The following is a 13,123-nucleotide window of genomic DNA, read 5'->3' on the forward strand; positions in this document are numbered from 1 at the left end:
TCCCAGGTCTCCTGCATTGCAGGTGGATTCTTTACCATCTGAGCCACCAGGGAAACCCGTGAATACTGGAGTGGGTAGCCCATCCCTACTCCCAGGGATCTTCCTGACTCAGGAACTGGGGCCTCCTGCACTGCAGGTGGATTATTTATCAGCTGAGCTACCAGGGAAGCCCAAAGGTCACCTTACGATATTAAAAAATAAAACCCTGAAAGCCTTCAATCCCTTTTACTATCTTCCTTAAAACAAAAAGGGGGCTTCCAAGGCGGTGCAGTAGTAAAGCATCCACCTACCAATGCAGGAGACACAAGAGACCCAGGTTCGATCCCTGGGTTGGAAAGTTCCGCTGGAGAAGGGAAAGGCAACCCACTCCAGTATTCTTCCTTGGAGAATCCTATGGACAGAGGAGCCTAGAGGGATACAGTCCATGGGGCCACAAAGAGTTGGGCATGACTGAGTACCTTAAAAAAAAAATCTAAAAAAGTATACCATTAAGAATGTACAGCTTCAAAATAGTGCCATGAGGTCTAAGAAAATTATTTCTGGAACAACTCCCTTCATCATAATTTGTTTTACTCCAGATCAAAGGCCTGGCTTTCTGCTGAAGACAGAAACTCAAGAGGGTCCCAAGCCAGCGGGACAGCAATGCAGTCCCACTCACATCCCCAGGAGTCAGGTTGCAAGAGACTAAATGTGTAACTTCTATAACAAAAGGCAGCAGCAGCCGCATTATTTTTACTCAGCTTTTACATAACTTGAGAATTCTCGGTCTCCAAATTGAGGCTGTTAAGCGTGGCTGGTCTCCAAAGAGAGCTTTCACAGGTCAGTATAATGGTGAGGCTGAGTCTTGTCCCTTGGGGTTGTCCCTGGTTTCCTTAATGGGCCACTGGAGACCTCACTAAGAGCCTGGGGAGAAGTCAGGCAAGGATATGCTCTAGGAGGCGAGGATATGCTCAGAGCTCTTCTGGCCAGGCCAGCAGTATTGAAATCTACAAGCAGGTTGAAAGTGACCTTAGGCCTTTTCCCGGGTCATCAGTGCCTCGATCGGAACTGGTGTTGGGGACCACGTAGACCCCAGAAGCGGCGCTCGTGTTGGAGGAGGCAGGTACACCTCCTCCTCACACCACCCCTGCCACGCGCACACACAAAGATGAATGGGCAGCCCAAGTGACCGCGCCGCCTCGCTCGCGGGCTGCAGACAGAGCGCTCTGTGTCCCCGGCGATTGCAATACTTCCCTCCTGCCCTGGGGCCAGCTGGCTTCTCCGGGGCTGCGGAAAGTAACGCTTGTTTCGGAATTGGTTAGAGTTCAATCTCAATTATGTCTGGAAACAACATGCGTTCCTTTCCCTCTTTCTGTGTGAGGCAGTGTTCATTTCTAAGTAAACTGCTGCAAGTCACTTTCAAGTGGAAAGAGCCAGCACAGCGTTGACGTTTGCTGGGCACCGCCTTTGCAGCCTTCCTGGCCTTGGGGCCACCGAGGTGTCACCCCTCTGCCGGGGGCTCACTCTTTCCAGCCTGCGTGTCCCACCCTTGAGCCAGGCTGCAAGACATTATTTGAACAGGATCATGGTCAAATCTGACCTCTCCTCCACCCACACAGGCCCTAATGTCAACTTTTCCCCACATGGTCTAAAACTGGAACCCTAGAATGAGTCCAAGAAAGAAAAAAGATGATATAATTTAATTCGCTTGCCATTTAAAAGTTGCTTTTATTATGTGCAGGGCTGGCAGCCTCCTGAGACTTTCAAAAGGTGGCATGCTCACCAAAAGAAAGAGAACAGGAATCCTATGGCCTCTCTCTCTCTCTTTCTTTTTTTTTAAGCCTTGGTATTTCAGCCGATCGTGTTTCTGAATTCCTTTATGTGCCTCCACTACACACTTTATTGAGACCTTGGTCTGATGAAGAAGTGAATGTCATGCTTAAAAAAATTTTTTTTTTACAGCACACAGCAGTTTTAGTCTGGAGATGCACCTGTTTTTAGTATCTGCACATACTCAGCGGGGGCGTGTTGGGGAGACTGCCTCTGCAGCTGTTGTTTTGCATAAAAAATCCTACTGTATTCATGTAGGTTTAAGCCCTGTGAACTCTGCAAACTTGGACTTGTTGAGGGAAAGCCTGAGAGTCTGTCTGGACTGCTGATAATAGCTCAGATAAAGATCTCACCCTGACCCGTGCACAGCAGCCTCTCTGTACTGATGGGAGGAAGTCTCTTAAACAATGTACAGTTCAGCAGACAGCAGATGTGGAGCATGTAAAATTAATGATCAACTGCGTGCCAGTGTGTTTGTCAGGGCGCAGTCCTGCTCTTTAAGGGGCTTAGATCGTCTATGAAAGAAATTAGTTCATGAGAGGGACTCGTAAGAATGAAACAAAAACCTTCAGTGGAGGCTTGATGTATCCTGCTTTTCTCACAGGGTGAAAAGTTACACATAATGGTCTCTTTTGAGAGTGTGAAGTTCTGACTCCAAAGTTGGGGTCGATCACCCACTTGTTAAAACTAGACATGAACATTCTTGTTACTTCTTCTGAGGGATGAGGGATGGTGTGCACTCAAACTGAACTCTAAATGTACCAGAAGGGAGGGGGAATAATCCAACAATTATCCTAGATGTGGAAGACTGTGAAACCAAAAATGACTAGGAAAATAATAGCACAACAGGAATTAAGACTAGATGTTCATAATTCATTACCCCTTTGAACTAAATAGGCTTTAAAATGCCCAGGAAGTCTCATCAAAGTTCACAGATAAAAGTAAAATAACTATTAGTTAAGTATTAGCAGGCCTATAATTTGTTGAAGGGGTGTCCCTGGTGGTTCAGTGGTAAAGAATCTGCCTGCCAAGCAGGAGACGCAGGTCTCAAATGGGTTCAATCCCTGGGTCGGGAAGATCCCCTGGAGAAGGAAATGGCAAGCCACTCCAGTTTTCTTGCCTGGAAAAACCCATGGACAGAGGAGCCTGGTGGGCTACAGTCCATGGGGTGACACAATTTAGCAACTAAAAAACAATAGCAATGTATTGAAGTTGTGTTGCACGGAATATAATCTAAAATATCTATTTAAATGAATTTCACAGTGGTAATTTTTTTTCACAAGACTTCAATTCCCTTCCTGAATCCCAATGGTGGTTTAGCAGACTGAAGGTAACAGGAATCTGGGAATTACTCTGACCAATATAAATATTGTAGTGTTCCTTTGACTGAAAGACCCCTGGGGTCCCGGTGCCTCTGCCAGCCCTGTGGTCCTTCCAGACAGTATCTCCTTAACTTGAACCGTAACATCTTTGCAAAGGCAAGATGCAACCTATAAGCCTTGAACAACTATTCACAGAACTTAGGGTCTGGTCCATGTTGCCTACTTTTGAGTAAGGAGTAAAGTCAGTAGAATTAGAGAGATTGGAATTGGAAGTAAGAGAACATGTCAAAAAGGAACTAATAAAAGAGGAGGCAGAGACTGCTGTTCTTTTCTTTACATCCAAGGCTGTCTATAAACTAGTTTTGGTTTCCCTATCTAACTTTGTTTCCTGTTGCTTCCCTACTCCCACCCCACACCATCCTGATTAAGAGGCTGGTTTATTTGCTGTTTCTACATGCGTTCTAACTTCTACTTCGTAGAGTTCCTGAAATTAGTCATTCCAACACACATTCTTTTTTTTTTTTTTTCCTAAATTTGATTTACTTTTGTTCTTATTATATCATTATATCTTTTACTTCATTCTCTTAACAGTATTTGTTTATTTTTTTAAAAAACATGTTTAATTCCTTTAGAACAGGGAATAGCTATATCTCTTTATAGCTTCCCTGGTGACTCAGATGGTCAAGAATCCGCCTGCAATGCAGGAGACCTGGGTTCGATCCCTGGGTTGGGAAGAACCCCTGGAGGAGGACATGGCAACCCACTCCAGTATTGGAGAATCCCATGGATAGAGGACCCTGGAGGGCCACAGTCTATGCCATCCGAAAGCGCACGACTGAGTGACTGAGCCCAGCACAGCACGACGTCTCTCTATATATATTGATGTGTGTGTGTGTGTGTGTGTGAGAGAGAGAGAGAGAGAGAGAGAGGAAGTTCCTAGGGAGATGGACAGGATAAACAGGTTATTGAAAAAGGTGAAGAACAACTGTTTTATTACCTTTATTCAGTTTGTAGTGTCAGCTTCCTCTTTTAACATTAGATGGTGTGGTTCTCTACGTGTAAGAATGAAATAAAGCTTCCAAAGCCATTCGCTTCCTACCCAATCCCCTTGCCCCTGGCTACCTCACTTTGGTCCTGAGACTATATTTCCTCTCAGGTTTGGTGAATTCTCTCACCCTCTGGGCCAGGGCAGAAGGACATGGGACTAGACATTGTTTTTAAATATTAGGCATATCTGGTTACCTTTCTTTGTGTCTCCTATTGACTGTTGTCCCATACTATACTTAAATGCAGAAAGTGATAACATTATGGGAAATTAAGTATTTGACTTAAAACTCTCACTTTGAGTATTTCAATAAAGGATGTAGGAGTTCTGGATTTTCTCTTCAGGGGCTGCTAACGGGTCTGCTCCCTTGACAGTACATTTGCCAAAATCCCCTGATCAGGAAGATAATAGAACCCAGCACATCCTCTGAGGGATGGCAAACTATAATTGCATATCTAGAGAAGTGATGCCTAGATGTTAGAACTTTATAATAAAGCAATTATCCTTCAATTAAAAAATAAATAAATTTTAAAAATTTAAAAAAATTGGGAAACAGACTTTAAAACTATTTTCATTTTGGAAGGTAAAGGTGATAAGAAAAATAAAACACCAAATAATGACCATTTCATGTAGAAAAGATCAGAATAAAAAATAATCCTTAAAATTCAATGAATCACATTTTATGAAAAAATGGTCACATTATTTATCTTATTTTCCTAAGGACTTTAGGAACTTCTTGATTGACGACCACTAGTTGATGGTTTGATGTTAGGAAACCCTCTGGCCTAGACAATGCAGAAAAGGTTTAAACCCAAGTTTTATCACCTCTCTGACGGGGAGAGAGTAGGCCCTGTTTTCTTTGACAGCCTCTGGCTTCCCTGATAGCTCAGTTGGTAAAGAATCCGCCTGCAATGCAGGAGACCCTAGTTCAATTCCTGAGTTTGGGAAGATCTGCTGGAGAAGGGATAGACTACCCACTCCAGTATTCTTGGGCTTCCCTTGTGGCTCAGCTGGTAAAGAATCCAATTACTCAACTGGTAAAGAATCCGTCTGCAATGCAGGAGACCTGGGTTTGATCCCTGGGTTGAGATCCCCTGGAGGAGGGAAAGGCTACCCATTCCATTATTCTGGTGTGGAGAATTCCATGGACTATATACATAGCCCCCATATATACATAGACTATATACATAGACCCCATGGGGTCACAAAGAGTCAGTCTCAACGGAGTGACTTTCACTTTCATTTTTCACCCAGGATCTACAAAGCATGTGAGGAGAAAAGCCCTCAGTAGAGATTTGGGGAAGGAAGGGCTCAAACACAGGCAAAAAAAACTAGGATAACTGCTAAGAGTTATGCTTGAACTTGGTTTAGCTTGAAACTTTCATAATTCAGAGACTGCTTGGAAGAGTCAGGCAGTGGAACACCAGTTGTTGAGATAAGGCTTCGTCCCATCAGTGATAGTTACACCCAGTCCTGCCGCAATGTGACATATTCTTTCCTAAGAATCACTGTGCTGTGCAAAATCATGCATTTATATGGAAAGTTGTAATATCAGGTATGCATGGATGTGTCTCATAACACATAGCAAACTGAGATAAGTGGTAGATTTTAAGGTATGTGTGTATGAGGGGGGTGGACTTTGTATATTCCTACATATCTTTATTTAGCTGATGCAACTTTATGCCTTCACTCTAAGTATTTCTATTGGACAAAATGGTGTACAAGCAATTACACTCAAACTGTTCCCTAACATATCAATCATGTTGTAAGAAAACTGTCTTTTCAAAACAAATTATATAGCAGAATTAACTGCATATATATTTCAGAACAATGAAAAGTTCAGCCATCAGTAGATGTAACTTGAAACCTACATGAACTTTATATCTGTTAGTCACTCAGTTGTGTCTGACTCTTTGGGAGCCCACAGACTATAGCCCACCAGGCTCCTCTGTCCGTGGAATTCTCAAAGCAAGAATACTGGATTGGGTAGCCATTCCCTTCTCCAGGATCTTCCCGACCCAGGGATTGAACCCAATTCTCCTGCATTGCAGGCTGATTCTTTACCATCTAAGCCACCAGGGAAGTCCGTGTGAATTCTATCTCTATGCAAACCGGACGTCCAATGGAACTCAAGAGAGTCTCCTACTCTTGATATCTAGCCTTGATAATAGTCTTAAACCCCTAATACCATAGCCTGGGGAAGTCTAAGCCTACCCAAGATGTTCATGTCCTTGTTATCTTGTGGGTCTATTAGTTTGTATGGTTCTGGGTTCTCACTTGCTATGGTTTATCCACTGACTCAGGGCTTCTCTAGTAGCTAAGATGGTAAAGAATTCGCCTGCAATGCAGGAGACCCAGGTTCCATCCCTGGGTCAGGAAGATCCCCTAGAGAAGGGAATGGCAAACTACTCTAGTATTCTTGCCTGGAGAATTCCATGGACCAAGGAGCCTGGCAGTCTACAGTCCCTGGGGTCTCAAAGAGTTGGACAGGACTGAGTGACTAATACTTCCACTTTTCTTTCATCCACTGACTCAGATCTGAAACTCAAAAGTCTCAAAGAATCTGCTCACAGAAAGTATTGGCTTCACATTCAGTTTTACCAATTGGTGGTGGGGGTGGGAGTGCAGGCTCCAGCAGAGAGAAGGAATGGTGTGTGGTCAGATTATTAAATCCACCAGCTTCCTCTCCGTGGTCCCCATGGGCTGCCTATATCCCTGACCAATGGTCAGAGCTTCTGAAAGACACAGTTTGCTGATGAGTACCACCTCCCCTGCCCCTTTGAACCAGGGACAGTAGTGGATTCCACTGGAACTAGTCCTAGAATACTTTACTTTCCTTATGCATTTATTAAACTTCTCGAGTTCCAGTGTTCATATGTGCCTTTCATTTCTTACTCTAGCCTTGACTTTTATGCCTGGATATGAATTCTGCTTCCATCACTTAGAGCTTAACCTCGAGTGAGTTTCTTAATCTGCTTCAATTAAACCATCTATAAAATGGAAGGTACCACTTAAGTTTGCTGTGGGATTTAGATGAGATAGATGGATATATAGGTACAGTACCAAGAATATATTAAATGGCAAGTGAACGACAGCCATTATTGTGGTGGTGGTTGTTACTATTGGTTTGTTACTACTGTTCCTTTCTCATTGTTCATTGCTTCAGTAGTGTCTGACTCTTTGTGACCCCATGGACTATAGCCTGCCAGGCTCCTCTGTCCATGGGATTCTCCAGGCAAGAATATTGGAGTGGGTTGCCATGCCCTCCTCCAGGGGATCTTCTTGACCCAGGGATCAAACCCGGGTCTCTTATGTCTCCTTCATTGGCAGGCAGGTTCTTTACCACTGGGAAGACCTCCTTTCTCCTTGTCTCACATTAAATCTGGGCACCAACTAACCTTTCTTGGGCAAAAATATGAAGGTTGAACTTAAGATGGCTGAAATGTAATTTCCTATGAAATTAAACTGCTTCAAGGCCACCATTTTGTTAATAAAAGTTGAGCACTGATTATGAAGAAGCAGTACATAGAACAGCCTTGTACTGAGGGATCTGTTTCTGGTCCACTTCTCATGAATGTGCCAGGCGAGCTCATCTCCCTGAATAAGAGAGGCTTTTGTTGTTTGGGAGCAGGTGTTACTAAAATTTTATGGGAGAGAAGATGGAGTGAACATTTGCATTGAGCATCTCACAAGAAGCAACTTTTAAACCTGTTTATATGAGATATTTGTCTTCCTTAATGTGTTTTCTGGACTACTTCTTTGGATTTTTTAGTTTTCTGCCTCTGGATTTTTCCTGTTACAGAATCTAGTCTTGGTATTTCCTCTTTTTTTCTACTCAGGTTTTCCTCTCTGACTTAACTAATTTTAGTCCTTCTCCCTTTTATATTTCTGGACCTTACTCCTAAACTGATGTTGAAACTGAAGCTCCAATACTTTGGCCACCTGATGCAAAGAAGCAACTCACTGGAAAAGACCCAGAGGCTAGGAAAGATCAAAGGCAGGAGGAGAAGGGATGACAGAAAATGAGATGGTTGGATGGCATCACCGACTCAATGGGTATGAGTTTGAGCAAACTCTGAGAAATAGTGAAGGACAAGGAAGCCTGGTGTGCTTCAGTTCATGGGGTCACAAAGAGTCAGACCTAGTGACCTAGCAACTGAGCAACAACAACTCCTAAATTTACAGACACAAACCCATCAACACATAAGAAGGATGATCCACCTCTCTTGGCAGAGTTGCAGGTTCTTTCTTGGTTAGAAATCCTTCTCTCTAACACTCAGGGACTTCAGCTGCTTTTCATAGCAGCCTCTCACCTGTAAGGGATCACTGCACAGATAGTGGAGTTAATGTAGCTTGGAGCAAGAGAGCTCTCTGTTTAACATTTGAGATAATCTCAGGCAGCTACAGTGGCTGGTGAAGATCAAAGGTATTCTGCCCAATGGAGGTCAAGATTACTCTTGCTTTGCAAGCCTGGGTGTTCTCAAATTATGTCAGCAGTTACAGAGCCTCTGCCTTCTCTCCCAAAACATTGTAGCAAAAAAAGACACTAAGTGTAAACAAAATCTTTCTGAGGCAACTCAGAAAGTCACACAACTTCAGTTCTCTGCAGTCTTTTGAGATAATCTATGCATGTGGCAAGCTTGAGACTCATTGTACTTTTTGACTAGTTCTTTCTCCAGGAGCCACTTTTATTTGGTACCTTTCTGGATAGATGAAGTAAACAATTCACCTCCCAATTAATTCTCCACCTAAGATTTCACTTTAATCCACTCAAGTTTTACCCTGGACTATTTTATTTGGAGATCTGAAATTAAAAATTAATACCCCCTGGTCAGTACACTTTTGAAATTTTCACTGCAGATAAATTTTAAAAAATAGATGAAATGAAATAAAAAATAGCAATAGAATTGTCCAGATAATTTTGGAGAAAGAAATGGCAACCCAGTACAGTATTCTTGCCTGGATAATCCCATGGAGAGAGGAGCCTGGTGGGCTACAGTCCTTGGGGTCACAAAGAGTCAGACATGATGTAGCAACTAAACAGCAATCCAAGTAATTCAGCACCAGTGTGTTGAGAAAGAAGATGGGGAAGCCTAAAATGATTCAAATTGTGTTAATCTAGAGTATCTTTTAGTTGCAAGTAAAACATTCTAAACAAACTAGCTTCAGTAAGAAAGGAGAATTTATTATAGGGATATAGACATGTTTATCATGGAGTTTAAAGACAAGTAAAAGTTGAATTTTTTTTTTTTTTAATGTGGATCATTTCGAAAGTCTTTATTGAATTTGTTACACTATTGCTTCTGTTTTTTATGTTTTGGTTTCTTGGCCATGAAGCACATGCGATCTTAACTCCCTGACCAGGGGCTGAACTCTCATCCCCTGCTTTGGAAAACTTGATCACTGGATCAGCAGGGAAATCCCATAAAATTGAGTCTTAGAGACCAGAACAAGGATCTTGAAAACAGAGAAAGCTAATCTCCTACCTTTTCTGTCTCTTGGTTCTACTTCTGTCTATGTTTCTACTTTCTTCCCCTGTCTCTGCACACAGGCTTCCTCTGCTTCTCTGAGTATGGGTAAATCAGTGCTGAAAGTATTCCATATTTGCACCACTCAATGTGGTAGTCATCAGCTACATGCGGCTATTGAGTACTTGAAATATGGCTGGGACAATTAAAAATCTGATTTTTTAATTTTAATTTAAACTTAAATGGCCACATGTGGCTAGACTCGGCCATTGTTAGACAGCAAAATGGTAAAAGAACACGCCAAGAGTACCTGCTTTAGCATATCCTCAGTTTGAGGAACTAGTGGAGACTAACTAGCTTCCTTGAATCTCAGTTTCAACTTCTCAAGAGATAAATGTTGATTGGCCCAACTTGTGTTAGGTACCACCCCTGGTTCAACCAGTTTCGCCAAAGGGATAGGATCAGCATGGCAGCCAGGGCCAACCTTTATGTGTAGAGAAGGGAGTGCAATTCTTAGAGAAAAATAGTCATGTTCTGGGTCATCACTCTAAAGGATAAGTTCTCCTCATGTTAACTTCCTATGTTGATTACTTTCACTGTTTAATATTCAAATTGCCTTGACACATCAATGCAAAAGAGATGAAGATTCTTGTTTACATAAAAACAGAAATTATATTTTCACTGACATGTGAAAGATGCATCAGTAAGATCAAACAAAAACTCAAGAATGATTCAAAAATCAATTTCTGAAGGCATTAGCCTCCCTTCAGTTTTCTCTTTTATAATGCAGTTTAGTTTAAGAGGGGAATTACCACTTAACTAGGGCTTTAGGAGTACAGGAATGCTATTCTTCTCTTATTTTTTCTGTTGTCAACATTTATCTCTAATTTCTAAACAGGGGAGTAAGACGCCACATATCGGGGCAGCATTTGACCCTGGATGGAGCCTCTGCCATGGTGTTAAGCAGCCTTTCTCTGTGGGTAGATGAGGGTGCACATACAATCTAAGATCAAAGCGCTGACATTTCTTAGGCGGTGCCCTGCATTTAGTCTGTCTGAGTACTTTGGCCCTGTCTGTCTCCCTCATCTGTTCTGACCTCTGAGGCCTATTGGCTAATTAACATCTTGGCTATTGACATCTGATGTAGTCTAGCCTCAAGCTTTGCTTTCTGCCTTTCCCAGCGCTGCATACTCCTTGATCTTGATTCCTAAATCAGCTTGCCAATGTCTAGCTTGCCACGATCCATATCAGACATGGTTCCTGATGACTCAGCTTTTCTGTCTTAGTGATCTTCCCTGAAGGCTCCAGTCTGATGAGTCCCACTGTCTGGCATGACAGCTGTGCCTTTAGCAAATATTTTCAGTTGAATGTCTTTCCTACTTAAATTACATAAGTATACTGATACCTCAACTAATGACATGCGTATGGTCTAATGACCTTCCTTAACTATTATCAGAAATGTTGTAAACTGGATTGGAATAATAATAAAGCTATAGGACTTACATTCCTACTTAAAAAATAATTATATAAAATCTACAAATATATATATATATATATACACTTTTACAAAATACAATTGTTTATATATGTATATATATATATATTTTCAGATTCTTTGACATTATTGGTTATTGCAAGAAATTGAATCTAATTCCCTGCACTATATAGTAAGTCCTGTTGTTTATTTATTTTATATCTAGTATTGCATATCTGTTAATCCCAAATTCTTAATCTATCGCCCTCCCTTCCCCCTTTGGTAACCATAAATTTGCTTTCTCTGTCTGTGAGTCTATTTCTGTCTTATAAGTAAATTAATTTTTATCAGTTTTTTGATTCCACATACAAGTGATATCATTTATTTGGCTTTCTCTGTCTGACTTATTTCACATAGTATGATAATCTCTAGGTCCAGCTATGTTGCTACAAATGGGATTATTTCATTCTTTCTTTATGGCTGAGTAGTATCCCATTGTGTGTATATACCACATCTTCTTTTATTCATTCATCTGTTGATGGACATTTAGGTTGCTTCCATGTCTTGCCTACTGTAAATAGTGCTACTATGAACACTGGAGTGTACGTTTTTGAAGTTTTCTTTACAGAAGGCAAAAACTTTAAGCCAATACACTGAAATATAAACCTTTTGACACCATTGCTATCTAGGTTGATACTCTGAAACTCTGATACATTAAAGTTTTCTTTGATTAGCTGATAGTGAGTGATTAATAGGGAGGAAAGTGAGAGAACGCTTTAAGAAGAACCAGAGTGAGATGGGGAGGGACTGTTATGTAAGAATGGAGAAAGAAATAAAAGAGGAGAGGGGATATATGCATACCTATGGCTGATTCACGTTGAGGTTTGACAAAAAACAACAAAATTCTGTAAAGCAGTTATCCTTCAATAAAAAATAAATTTAAAAAAAGAAATGAAAGAGGAGATAGAAGAATTGAGGGCAGTCTTCATACAAATGATTTATCTTCAAATCTTTGTTCCTTTACAAAGTATTTATTTATTTTTAAAATGGAGGTTTTGCTATCGAAAATGTTTACTCCCAAATAAGTTATTAACTGAGACATTGCTACAACTTTTTTCAGTGCAAGTTTGATGCATCAAACAGGGCACTCAAAGTTGGTGCTCTGTGACAACCCAGAGGGATGAGGTGGGGAGGGAGGTGGGTGGCGGGTTTAGGATGGGGGACACATGTGCACCCTGGCTGATTCATGTCAATGTATGGCAAAAACCACCACAGTATTGTAAAGTAACTATCCTTCAACTAAATAAATTAATTAAAAAGTGTTAAAAAAAAAAGTTAAAAATCATAAAATCGAGACTTTGTTATTGAACATGTTTATTCCCAAATAAGTTATTAACTGAGGCATTGCTGCAACTTTTTATTTTTTCTTAACGCTAACAAACTTGGTGCCCAGGGACCCAAGTTCTAGTCACATCAACTCTTTGCAAACTATGTTGTTGGCCAGAGTCAGAGTCAGTGTATTATTTCTTCATCAGGCTGTTTTAAAGAATGAGTAAAACTATCTGTTTAACTTCTGAGTCAAGTTCTATTTAAATATAACATTTTAAATTCTGGTTTTTATATAACTTGTGAAAGGGAATGCTACATTAATAAAACGAAGAAAGCAGTTGTTCTCATTTCAGAAAGGAGTTTTCACTTTTTAAATAGAGTCCTCATATGGATCCTTTAAGTAGAGAATTTTCCCAGTAAACTTGAAATATGTATATGCAATCAGTCATGTCCAACTCTTTGCGACCCCATGGGCTGTAGCCTGCCAGGCTGCTCTGTCCATGGAATTCTCCAGGTCAGAATACTGGAATGGGTTTCCATTTCCTTCTCCAGGAGATCTTCCTGACCCATGGGTCGAACCCACCTCTCCTACATTGGCAGGCAGATTCTTTAGCACTTCGGCATTATTGTTGTTCAATCATTAAGCTACGTCCAACTCTTTTCGATCCCATGGACT

The sequence above is a fragment of the Muntiacus reevesi genome, chromosome 11 (genome assembly GCF_963930625.1).
Source record: "Muntiacus reevesi chromosome 11, mMunRee1.1, whole genome shotgun sequence".
Lineage (NCBI taxonomy): Eukaryota > Metazoa > Chordata > Mammalia > Artiodactyla > Cervidae > Muntiacus > Muntiacus reevesi.